Raw genomic sequence first — 13,300 nt, forward strand, 5'->3', positions numbered from 1 at the left:
TCTGCCTGTGTCTCTGCCTTTCTCTCTCTCTTTCTCTCTCTCTCTCTCTCGAATAAATAAGTAAGATCTTTAAAAATAAAAAAGTAAAAAATAAATAAAAAGGAGTTAATATCTATTCTTCTCAAACTATTCCAAAAAATAGAAGAAGAAAAAGAAAAACTACCAAACTCATTCTATGAGGACATTACTATGATGCCAAAACCAGATAAATATACCACTAAAATTCTGAAAACTTCAAAACTCTGATGAAAGAAATTGAAGGTGACACAAAGAAATGGAAAGATATTCTGTGCTCATGGATTGGAAGAATAAATATTGTTAAAGTGTCTATACCACCCAAAACAATCTATACATTTAATGCAGCCTTATCAAAATACCAGTAGCATTTTTCACAGAACTAGAACAAACAATTCGAAAATTTGTATAGAACCACAAAAGACCCCAAATAGCCAACGCAATTTTGAAAAAAAAGAAAAAGCGAAGCCAGAAGTATCACAATTCCAGACTTTAAGTTATATTACAAATCTATTGTAATGAAAGCAGTATGTTACTGACACAGAAACAGACACATAGGTCAATAGAACAGAATAGAAAACCCAGAAATACGACAAATACCCACTATTTGCTTCAGGTGTTTTTTGTTTGTTTGTTTGTTTGTTTTTATTCATAGACAGAGAGGCAGAGACACAGACAGAGGGAGAAGCAGGCTCCATGCAGGGAGCCTGATATGGGACTCGATACCGATCCCGGGTCTCCAGGATCACACCCCAGGCTGCAGGCAGCGCCAAACCGCTGCGCCACCAGGACTGCCCTCACTATTTGCTTCAAAAATAGCAATGGATCTAGTGGATGGAACTGGAGGGTATTATGCTGAGTGAAGTAAGTCAATCGTAGAAGGACAAACATTATATGGTCTCATTCATTTGGGGAATATAAAAAATAGTGAAAGGGAATAAAGGGGAAATGAGAGAAAATGAGTGGGAAATACAGAGAGGGAGACAGAACATGAGAGACTCCTAACTCTGGGAAACGAACAAGGGGTGGTGGAAAGGGAGGTGGGCAGGGGGTGGGGGTGACTGGGTGATGGGCACTGAGGGGGGCACTTGGCGGGATGAGCAGTGGGTGTTATGCTATATGTTGGCAAATTGAACTCCAATTAAAAAATAAAAAGAAGGAAAACCCACAATTATATGGTCAATTAACTTCAACAAAGCCCAAAAAAATATCCAATGGGAAAAAGACAGCCTCTTCAACAAATGGTGTTAGGAAAACTGGGCAACTTCATGCAAAAGTATGAAACTAGACCATTTTTTTTTACACCGTACACAAAATAAACTCAAAATGAATTAAGGGCCTACATGTGAGACCTGAAACCATAAAAATCGTAGAGAGATCATAGGCAGTAATGTCTCTGAAATTGACAATAGCAACATTTTCCTAGATTTGTCAAAAATAAACTATTGGGACTACATGTAGAGCAAAGGAAACAATCAAAAAAACTAAAAAGCAGCCTATGGAATGGGAGAAGATCTTTGTAAATGGATACCCAATAAAGGGTTAGTATCTAAAATATATAAAGAACTTACACAACTCAGCACCCAAAAAACAAGCTATCCAATTTAAAAATAGGCAGAAGACATACACAGACATTCTCCAAAGACATTCAGATGGCCAACAGACACATGAAAAGATGTTCAATATCATCAGAGAAATGCAGATCAAAACCACAATGAGATATCACCTCACACCTATCAGAATGGCTAAAATCAAAAACATGGGAAATAGCAAGTATTGACGAGGATGTGGTGAGAAAGGAACACTCATGCACTATTGGTGGCAATGCAAATGGTGCAGCCACTGTGGAAAACAATACAGATTCCTCAAAAAGCTAAGCATAGAAGTACACTATGATGTAATAATCACACTACTGGGCATTTGCCCAAAAAATACAAAAACACTAATTCAAAGAGACACATGCACTCTTATGTTTATAGCAGCGTTACTTATACAATAGGGCAAGTGCCCATCAATAGATGAATGGATAAAGAAGAGATAGTATATACACAGTGGAATATTATTTGGCCATAAAAAAGAAGGAAATCTTGTCATTTGCAACAACATGGGTGATAGAGAGCTAAAGTATAATGCTAAGTGAAATAGGTCAGAGAAAGACAAATACCATAGGATCTCACTCATATGTGGAATTTAAGGGACAAGCAAGCAAAGGGAAAAAGAGAGGTAAACCAAGAAACAGACTCTTAACTATAGAGAACACACTGATGGTCACCAGAAGGAGGTGGGTGGGGGGATGGATGAAATAAGAAGTGATGGGGATTAAGGAGGGCACTTGTGGTGAGCACTGGGTGATGCATGGAATTGTTGAATCACTCTGTCATACTCCTGAAATTAATATAACACTGTATGTTAACAATACTGGAATTTAAAAATATACACTTAAAAAGACCCCAAAACAATTGCCCTGCTGGCCTCCACAGTCCTTATCTCTGCCCAGGTCCTGCTCATGCTCAGCATCAAGCTCAAAGAGAAGCCAATTCCCCCCATTCCAAGACATCATGACCTGAGGCTACACCCTTCAACTGAATTACTCCTTTAAGAATAAGGAACCATGTAAATTGGGGAAATACAGTTCTTACTGTTTCTAAAACTGCTTGAGGCTCTATAGCACCCAGCCATGGGTGCTCTGTAATGCTTTCTCCTGGAACAAACCACATTCTTCTACTATTAAACCATTCCTATAGTTTCTCCTTTTAGCCCCTCCAACCTAAGCTGCCTTAGGTGCCTATTTCCAAGGCACTTCTGTAAACTTCTTGAAATTCTGTGGTTCATTATCTTTTCAACAAATTCAGTTTTGTTGATTTTATTTACTTATTTATTTTTTAAAGATTTTACTTATTAATTCACGAGAGACACACAAAAAGAGGCAGAGACATAGGCAGAGGGAGAAGCAGGCTCCCCAACGGGAGCCCGATGTGGGACTCGTTCCCAGGACCCCAGGATCATGCCCTGAGTGGAAGGCAGACGCGCAAGCACTGAGCCACCCCAGGTGTCCCAGTTTTGCTGCTTTCAGACAAAATCGGTTTCTGTTGCCTACAATCAAGTTCCTTGATTGACACACTTTATTTCTATTTCTCTCCTCTGTGTCCCAGTGTCCCTCATGGTCCCCAGCACACAGGAGGCACCAAATAGCTGTTGCATTAATGCCTTATGAACTGGCTCCTGGGAGCCACATCCCTTGCTCCAGGCCTCCACCAGCTGGCATCACTGTCTCAGACCACTCAGTCACATGGCAGAGCTTGGGCCCCCTACCTCCTTGTCCCCCATTCACTGCATAGTGAGGACCTTACCTTCCTTCCATCCAAACAGTGCTATCCTCCCCCCCGCCCCCCAGTCCAGAGGCAGAAGCTGTCTTCCTTTTGGATCAGTTACCTATAAGACCAGTACCTTTCAGAGCTTCTGGTCAGCCAACTATCCTGTTCTTCAAATTCTCCTTCCTCATCATTTGATTGAAATATACGTTGGGTGCTATTGACACCTAATATCCTATAGTTTAGTAACAAATAGGGCTGCATTTTTAAATTTTTCATTCTATTCTGATTTAGGATTTGGTTACTTTCAGTATATCATCAAACTGCAGCAGAAAATGATATGAGCCTTCTATCTACCTACAGATAAAGAGATAAATTCACCTGAAGTCTAGATTTCAATCCAGGCCTGGCAAAACTTTTGACATTTTCTGGACCAACTTTCTAAAAAATTTTTAAAATAAAATAAAATAAATTTTTAAAAAATCCAGATGACCATTGAGTGCAGGCCCATCATTTCATTTGAAGGTGTTATGGATGTATATTTTCTGTTTTTAGATTTAATATACTTGAATCAGTAATGCAAATTTGTAATTTGAATTAAAGAGAACAGAAAGGCTGATGGTGAAAAACAAATTACCTACCCCAGTTCCAATCCCTCATGGTGATCTCTCCTATTGGCATCTGCTTAGCTTTTCTCCATCTCTATGACTCTGTGGTCATCCTTTTGCCTGAGTGTAATTTTCCCATGTCTTAGATCAAGTTCCCCAGAAACAGAGCCTGATGTAGGTTTCGGGTGCATGCGATTTCTTGAGCACAGGCCTGAGGAGGACAAGGGTGAGGGGAATAGGCAAGGAGCTGAGCAGAGATGGGATCTTGGCTGGAGTTGGCCTGTGGCTGATCCCATGGGAAACTCAGGAGTATGAACTGCATCACAGAGCTGATCCCCTCTGAGGCAAAGTAATTTGAGTCAGTCATGGGCTGAGAGCTGCCCTGGTGGTAGAAGAGCCTTCCCCAATGGGTCAGTTTGCAGAGGGGCCAGCTGTTTGCTATCAAAATCCCGCCAGAGAATGGTGTTCTGGCATTGTAAAGGGGGTCTGGATGGGGCATCTGCAGTACCCATTCACCCCCTTTAGGTGATTTCTTTGGAATATATTCCAAGAAGTGAGATCATTAGATAAAATGGGGTAGAACAGGTTTGTAACTCTCAATACCATTTCATGGTGCACAAAATATAGGTGTTAGCCTAGGCTAAAGAAGACTTTGCCATGAGGCCATCTATCAAATGCAACAGTGAGAGGGGCAGGCCCCTCAGCTGGTGGAATGGAATATGCTACAAGTAGATTTGGGTAGGATAGGAGAGCTATCTCCCAGGTCCAGCAAGCCCAGGGTTTCTTGCAGAGAACTGCAGAGAGGGGAGGGGAGGCGGCAGTGGGCAGCAAGGGGAGAAGCTGCTCAGGGGATAAAGGCATTGGGTGCGTGGTCCAGATGGGTCCCGGACCACCACCCTCAGGTCCACTGAGTGGGGGTAGGGGTGGAGAGAGTCAAGAGGAATGGCTTCATGCTTGCTAAGAAACTAGTAGTATATCTTTACTTTGTTCCTATGTTTTCTTTATCAGATTTTCTCATTGTTATAAAAGATTTCAAACAATTCAGAAAGGTGCAGTACAGAGAGACACCCCCTGCCATTCTCCACCGTAAACTCATCTGCCAATAGCAACCACTGTTAATATGTTGCTTGATAATAATAACTATTCTTTGGTTTTGCTCATCTTTTTGAGGGAGGTAAACTCTTCCTCCTTCTCTTAGCTTACAGGTGTTTTCAGGTTCCAGATTCCATGAAGTATAAACAATATGAGGCAAAGGACTCAGATCCCAGGCAGAGTTTCCCTACGAGGCAACAGGGACCCTGGAGGATGCTGCTCCAGTTGTAGGCAAGAGACTCTGTCCTCAGGGCTACTGCTGTGGGACCTGGTGCTATGGGCTCCTGTTCGGCTTCCACATCTCTCACATTCCCCCTCCATACACATGTCCCTTTCCTGGCACAGAGGCAGGTTTCCTAAGGTGTCTCAAATACCTCTTTCTCCACCTTTAGCCATCAAAGTCACACCAACATGGTCTCTCCAGTTTGCATTTCTCAAAATTTCAGCATCAGGGATGGAGATCTGTTTTCATTCAAACTGAAATGATATTCCAACTGGTTTAATCCTGGAAAGCCAGAAAGGAAACTCCTGTTTATACAAAATCTAAATAATAAGGAAGCTCAAAGAGCCAGATGCTATTCTACACATCACTTCTCTAAGAAACAGATACAATGGAAACAGTGCAGATGGGGGATTCAGTCCCCAGAGCAACCCCAGAGCAAGGGGCAATCTTGCTTCTAGTTGCTGACATTCCTATATCCACAGGACCATGTAAGACAATCAAACTATAAGGAGAAAAACTTCCAGGCTCTGCCAAACTCTGGCCCAGTGGAGTCCATGACGTTTCTGCTTCATGCAGGCAGAGTTTGGTAGATCCACCCATTTGTTGAATTCATGGAGCATCTACCATGTCTCTGGCTGAGTGCTAAGCGCTCTGTGGGATCCCAAATCAATAAAACAGCCCAGGTGTCTGGTTTTGAGAACACACTACACACAGTGTAATCTCAGGACAAGGAACCATTGTGCAGAGCAAGGTAGGCCAAAGAGCTGGCAGACTGAGTTCAAGATGTTGGAGTCACGTACAAGTGTTGCAGCTTCCATACAGAGCTGTAGGGAGGGCTTCCTGGAGGAGGAAGGGGCATTTGTTGGATTCTGAGAGTAGGTGATAAGTTGACAGGTGCATGTGGGAACTGGCTGGGATAGAGAGGGACAGACCTTCTAGGTAGGAGTCAGGAGCAAAGAGGCATAGGCCTCAATTACAGTGTTCTGCAGTGAGGCAAAATTCCATGCAGCCAACACTGAGTGAAGGAAGCTGCTGGAGAAGACTTACGCTGGGGCCACATTCCAGAAAGTTTAAAAAGGCAAACTGAACAGTAGTGATTAGAGACTCACATTTAGTGGTAAAAGGATAAAGAAAAGCAAGGGAGTCTTTACTACAAAAAACAGCAGTGTTGTTCTTCTTAGGAGGCAAGGGGACATTGTGACCTATTACCTTGGGGGGCGCTTATACAGATATTTTCTCTCCAATAATTCATGAAGCTCTACAGGTCTGTTTTATTTTTCTATTTTTGTGTTTCATAGTGGCCCACAATAACCTCACCTTCTGCCAAAGGTGAAACAGTTCATATGTCCCTTATCTCCCTGAAGGGCTTTGTCATCTTTGGAATTTAGTTCACCTGGCTTCCTTATGACCTTAGTTCACTGATGAGCTCTTGCAGATTATCTGCCTTTTCATATTGTGGAAGGTGGGTGGGTGAGAGTGAAGTTCTCTTGTTGCTGTCTACATTCTAAGTTGGGACTTTTAATGTTGTAGCTCATGATGAAAAATGTGTTGGTATTTTTAAGGAGGAAAGAGGCAGTGTCAGCCAGAACATGTAAGGCTGGACAAGAGGGTACCTACAGGGTTGTCAGGGAAGTGAGGTTGGGGACTAGGTGGGAAAAAGAGGGCTTGGGGAGTCAGGCTGGGGGATGTGGTCAAGTCTGGAAGGCAGGTGGCTGCAGGAGAGGACAGAAACTGGAGCACACAGCCACCAGCTCAGGGGGCAAGGCAAGAGTCCAGCTGAGCTGCAGAGGCCTGAGTAGTGGAGGGCAGGAGAAATGGGAAAGGAGGGGATGCATGTGAGCAGCATGTGTAGCTGCTGGGTCAGAGGGGTTTGGGGCCTCAATGGTATGGATCTAAGAACATTCTGGGCAGAGGTGGTATGGGAGCGTGCCAAGATACTGTCAGTCAAGATGTGACGATTAAGGTGATCTTAATTCCACATTTGGTGGTAGGTAAGGACATCTGCAGTTTTTTTTTTTAAGATTTATTTATTTATTTATGATAGACATAGAGAGAGAAAGAGAGGCAGAGACACAGGAGGAGGGAGAAGCAGGCTCTATGCCGAGAGCCCGACGTGGGACTCGATCCCAGGATTCCAGGATCATGCCCTGGGCCAAAAGCAGGTGCTAAACCACTGAGCCACCCAGGGATTCCTGACATCCACAGTTTTAAATGAGGGAAATATTAGAACTTCTCCAAGAGCTACTGGGGATTCATTAAGAAAGTAAGGAAGGGCTTGGTGACACCCAACATGTAATGTTCCTCCTGGAAGGTGAGAAGCTTGTGTTTCAACAGTGGACTTGTGGGTAGTTAGTTTGCTCCCAGAATTCGTGTTTAATGTCCTGTCTTCTACTTTGCAATCCCATTAACATTATTGAGTTGAGTCTCATACCCACCGTCTGTAGTAGCCAGCTTTCCCTCCTTCCATCATCCCTGTGTGGCCATGGTGGTAGGTGTGAGTTCACGTCCTTGGAGGCCGGCCCTCCCATCCCTGGAATCCTTCACTGGGTGTCAAGTCATCCATACATGTATTGCCCTGGTAGAACTGGAGTACAAACAGAAGAGCTTATCCTCCACATTTGCAACTCAGCTCTGGAATCTGGAAGAACAGCCCGGTGTTCCTGTTACAAAAATACTGTTGATTCTTCAACTTTCAATGATGCCTCAATCCTAATCCTAAACCTCATTCTCACTCTTTATATCTGATTTCTTTGAATATTTTATGTCTCACAACTTATGTCAAAAAGTCAGTCAAAACACTGGGGGAAGTTTCATTTTGTTCCTAGAAACTACCCTGAATTAAATTCTTCAAAATATAGAACAAGCAACATCAGTTTTATTGGTAAGGGAGTCTTTTGTTTTCTAATTGTCTGGGTTTAATTTGCATCATGGGCTCCACTGCCCCATAGGAGAGAAAGGAGGAACTTTCCTTGTGGTATTCTGAGAGCTTCTGGGGACCAGGATGGAAGATGATCCTATCAACCTTTAGTGGCTTTCTGGGGGGCATTGGCTGGGACATATTATACCCTAAGATGAAATAGACCATTACAGAGAGGAGTTTCACTAGAAGAGAGGCATGGAGAAAACAATATGGTACATGTATGGATATGTTAGTAATGTAAACCATAGGGCCAATGGTGCCTTGGTCTTGTTTTTTCTGACCTCCCAGCACACTCTAGGGAGTGGAGAGGGCCCCAGAAACTGAGTGTGCAACTTCTTGTCTTTCAATCTCCCTTCTCAGCACAGTGATTATGGTCTTTTCATAAAAAGTAGGAGCTATTCCTAAATCTGTCTTTGGCATTTCAAATGAATTGGCAACGATAAGTTCTTGGTTCTCATAATGCTCAGTGAAAGCGACAGTGCTTACTTTATTTTACCACGTTCTTTGTTTTTCCTTTACTTCTCCTAAAGTCCATCTTTACTTTATTCAGAAGGTCAAGCAAAGTAAATGTTTAAAAATTTGGGGTGGGTAAGATATATAGAGTAAACAGCACAAAGAGCACTGGTCTTAAATGTTCAGCTCAGTGGGTTTTTTGCAAATGTGAAAATAAATGAATAAAATAAACAAACGGGAGCAAGTAGAGGCTATTTATTCAGATCTTGCCATAGTAAGGGAGTTAGTACTTGTCTTTGGTAGGAACTCCAAGGCAGGTAGAAGGGTGGGAAAGCTTTATAGGGGCAGAAAGGATGGCTTCAGGAGTCCCCTGATTAGAGGCTGGAGGCAAGAGAGACACAGGTGAGTCAGAGGCCCATAGACTAGAAGCAGAGAATCCTATGTGATTGGTTAATGTAGCATATCTGATATTTGGTTTCACTGGTTGGCCTTGAATTAGAAGCAGGCTGTAGGGGCATTGGTGGCAAATACATACATACAGACAGACAGACATAGAGACATAAAATAGGGAAGCTGGCAGCTACTGACCAAGCCCTGACTCTGTTCTGGGCCAATTGCTGCAGAGATTGTGGTTTGGCTCTTGGGGCTTCTTATGTGAGTCAGAGTCCTATTGTTATACATGGTCTAGCCATTGTCCGTTTGCTCTTCTGCTTCTCACATGTGTCCATCCATGTCACCACCAGCCAGAACAAAGAGAGAAGTGTGTTTGAAATTTATTTAGTGTTTTTGAGCACATGTAGTACAAACAACGTTAGAGTCACTTCCTATTTATGGAAGGCCTCCACTGTATTTAGGGAGGTAATTGTTTAACGCAATTAACATAATACATGGAGTTATATCCAGAAAAAAATGCTTACCAGATGTTCATGAAAGATGTAACTTTGTCTTTCCTTATTTTTAAAAATATTTTATTTATTTATTCATGAGAGATACAGAGAGATGCAGGGACATAGGCAGAGGGAGAAGCAGTCTCCCTGCAGGGAGCCTGATGCAGGGCTGAATCCCAGGACCCTGGGATCACGATCCGAGCTGAAGGCAGACACTCAACCACTGAGCCACCCAGGTGCCCTGTCTTTCCTTATTTTTAAGCTTCTCTAGTCTGTGTGAAGAAGAAAATATGAAAAAGGAGAACAAGAAGAGAGTTCTCAGCGGGACCATGGAGCTCAGGAGGAAGAGGATGTGACAAAGAGGAAGTTGAGGTGCTGTGTGGGGCACAGGAAAAGAAGTGCTGGAGGTAAAGGGGGAAGGGGAGGAGCAACTGATGAAGGAGCATGGAGTGGGAGACTTCTAACAGGGAGCCAAAGGTTTGACTGCCATCACACCCTGCTTCCAAATAAATACAATTCTTGGCTGGGTGCATAGCTACCCAGAAAAAAAGAAATTACATTTTCCAATCTCCCTTGCAGGTAAGTGTGGCCACATGACTGTCTCCGGACCAAGGAGAAGGGATGTGCAGAACACCCATGCTGTTCTCCCATCGAGTAGAGGAGTGCCCTGCTCTTCTCCTTTGCTGCTGGAATGTATACATGGTGGTGATAAGTCATCTTGAACCGTTCAGATGAGGGGAGAACAAGGTTGAAGGAGACTTGTCCCTCCATCATAAGCCATCAGACCCTGCCCCAGACTGCTAATGTCTAGGTTGTTACAAGAGAGACAAGCAACCTCCATCTTGTTCAAGCCACTGTTATTTAGGTGTCTCTTACATTATGTTACCTCTGTGAGGCTTACCTTTTCTATCTACCCATTTATGTGCGCTGCTGTATATAATAGAATTGGATACTTTGCTTACCAACTCCCCTTGGAATCTGCCCAGAGACAAGCCCACTGCTCTTATCCCTAAGGCATCTACTCGGAGTAGCCTAAGGGGGAAGTGAAGCAATCACAATGATGCCAGGGGTGCCTTTTGGTTCTGACTTCATAGCATCCACCAGCACGCCAAGATGTTACCACACTTTGAACCCCAGAAGTCCACACACTGCCAGCCGGGCTCAGTGGACACTTAGAGCTGAAGAATGCCACGAGGCTGTTCTGGGGATCTTGTTGCCATCCTTTCTTGCACACAGCTGACAGCTTTAAGGCTCAGGACAACTTTTTTGGGTCCTGAATAGATGCATCTGTGTTGAGCATCATGGTTCTGTTCCAAATTTAATTTCTGCCCATTAGCTGTGTTGTTAATAACATAGGTTTACTCTTTTTCTTCTTCTTTTTCCATCAATTAGCATCAGGATCTAGAGTCAACTCCCTCTAAGACACTTGGGCCTCAAGGAGGCCCAGCTCCCAGCAACACTAGTGTTTATAAAATAGGGACCTCTTACCTTCCTGGAATATTGCCCAACTAAGTTAACATTCATAAAACTTCCTGAGATGTTCCGGGCACAAGCCATTACTCACAACATGTTGCTGTGTTCCAGTGTGCCCCTTATACTGCTAATTGCTGGAGTTCCATAATTCTTTGCCCTGGTCTGTGCAGAGGGTGGCCAAACAGTGGTCTCTCTACTATTTCCTCTTGCCTGGTTAATTGTTGCCAGACTTGCTGTTCTCTAGGCTAGAAATCATGCCAGCTGAATTGGCTTTGTGTTTGGGGCATTTGGTTCCAATGATGCAAAATCCATTCTTGACCCTAATTATATGAAATATGCTTCAGTAATTTTCCACTAGGTGAATTAAAATAATGCCAGGACTGCTACTTGAACCTCTCCCCCCTCACTGTAACTTGATTAAGAAGAATTCAAGGATCTTGAAACATATCATGTATTTCTTCCAATGCTATTATACTCAGGATCCCTCAAGGAGCTGCCACAACCGGAGTCCAGTGCCAGGACTCCACTGAAAGGGACTGAGATGAATTGTGGGCTGAATTTTAATTGTGGATTTCCAACAACTGAATCTGGGCTTCTCTACCTTTCTCTCTCTCTCTCTCTCTCTCTCTCTCCTTCTTTCTTTCTACCCCTCTCTGTCTCTCATGCACAAACACAATTTGGCTGCTAAAAAATCTTTGCTCCCAATTTTTTCCTATACAACTCCTTACCACACACCCATCCTTTTATATCTGTTATTCAGCAAAGTTTTGCTAAGGAGGCACTCCATTTTGAGAACACGGGTACCCCAGCATTTCAGCAGGCAGTTGTTTTGACTGCATTCCAGATAGATGCTTCCGGCCTCATTGTTTACCATGGGACACACACGTAGGCTCTTGTTTCCCCTCATTCTTCTTCGGGCACCAAGCTTCTCTGTGTTTCAGTGGTCACGGAAATCTCTCCTCGAAACACATCCTGTGAAACACAAAGACCAAAACAGCCCAAACTGGAAGGCTAACTTAGGGTTCTTATGCTTATTTCTTACTCCCTAAGTTCATCAGATTTTACACATCTTAACAGCATGTATCCTGTTAGCCAAAAGGGGGGTATAATATTCTGTTGTGAGGTAAAAAATGTCCTTACTTTACTTCAGGTCTCTAAATGAACGCCAAACTATCGTACATGTCTAGTTCTTTAAGATACCCAAATGAGTATAGTTAAAGCTGGTCCCATTGCCAGGATGACAACTGGATTGACAGTGAAGCTCCTTGATCTCTATCTTTGCTTTAGCTCTTTGCCAAAGCCTCATATTCATTTATCTTTTCAGTGTGAGGTTGAGAAGCTCAACCCTGCCTTTGTTTCACTCTGTAATGAGCCTTGGGCCAGCTGATGGCAGGAATCCCCTTGGGCAGGTTTCATATCTTTGCTCTTAGGGAAGTCCTAGAAGACTCAAGAACCCCTAAACTGGCCACCACAGTCCAAGCCCAGGAGAGAAATTGGTAATTTCTCTCTCTTTCTTTTTTTTTTTTTTAATTTTTTTTTTCAATTTTTTATTTATTTATGATAGTCACAGAGAGAGAGAGAGAGAGGCAGAGACACAGGCCGAGGGAGAAGCAGGCTCCATGCACCGGGAGCCCGACGTGGGACTCGATCCCGGGTCTCCAGGATCGCGCCCTGGGCCAAAGGCAGGTGCCAAACCGCTGCGCCACCCAGGGATCCCTTTCTCTCTCTTTCAACAGTGTTCTCACTATAAACTTCTTAGGAATATGTCCTCTCCAGGTGAGCTGGGTTGCTCCTGGGTCCTGGGCTATATATCCATCAGGAAATTGTCCTGGCCTGCTCCCCAACTTCTGCATGTTTTCTCTGAATTACCATGACAAGAAACTCAACTGTGGCAGCTCGTGGATCCTTCCCTCTAAGGTACTCTTCTGGAGAACCAGAATGCTACCCCTCTGAGACCCATCTCCCCAACCCCAGTTATCCTCAGTTCAATTCAGTATGCAAATGTCAAACACCTTCTCTATCCCAAACAAAATAGTCAGCATGTTCTTAATAATTTTTTAGTTTTGCATCTCTTTGGAAATCTCATGACAGCTATAGACCCTCTTTCTAGAAAAATGTATGTACATATAAATTTTTCTGGGCAGTCTCTTGAAGACAGACAAAAGGCTCTAGATTAAGAAGCTGCTGAATGAAAAGAAAACACATGAGACTTAGTAGCTCTGTCATTACCAACTTTAGGACTATGGAGGAACCCCTTCAAACTCTCCAACCCTTAGTTTGTTCAACCATAAGATGAGACTGGTAATACTTGCCCCATT

The 13,300-nt window shown here is 43.3% G+C and overlaps 1 long non-coding RNA gene across 1 annotated transcript; it reads right to left on the reverse strand.

Annotated features, from left to right (window-relative positions):
• Positions 1-3,973: 3,973 nt before the first annotated feature.
• LOC125753408 (uncharacterized) lies at positions 3,974-7,879 on the reverse strand. The gene is made up of 3 exons (XR_007405153.1): positions 7,685-7,879; positions 5,401-5,531; positions 3,974-4,145 (listed from the first exon to the last, which is right to left on the reverse strand). It is a non-coding gene; the product is annotated as an uncharacterized LOC125753408 (long non-coding RNA).
• Positions 7,880-13,300: the final 5,421 nt, after the last annotated feature.

Source organism: Canis lupus, chromosome 23 (assembly GCF_003254725.2).
Source record: "Canis lupus dingo isolate Sandy chromosome 23, ASM325472v2, whole genome shotgun sequence".
Classification (NCBI taxonomy): Eukaryota; Metazoa; Chordata; class Mammalia; order Carnivora; family Canidae; genus Canis; species Canis lupus.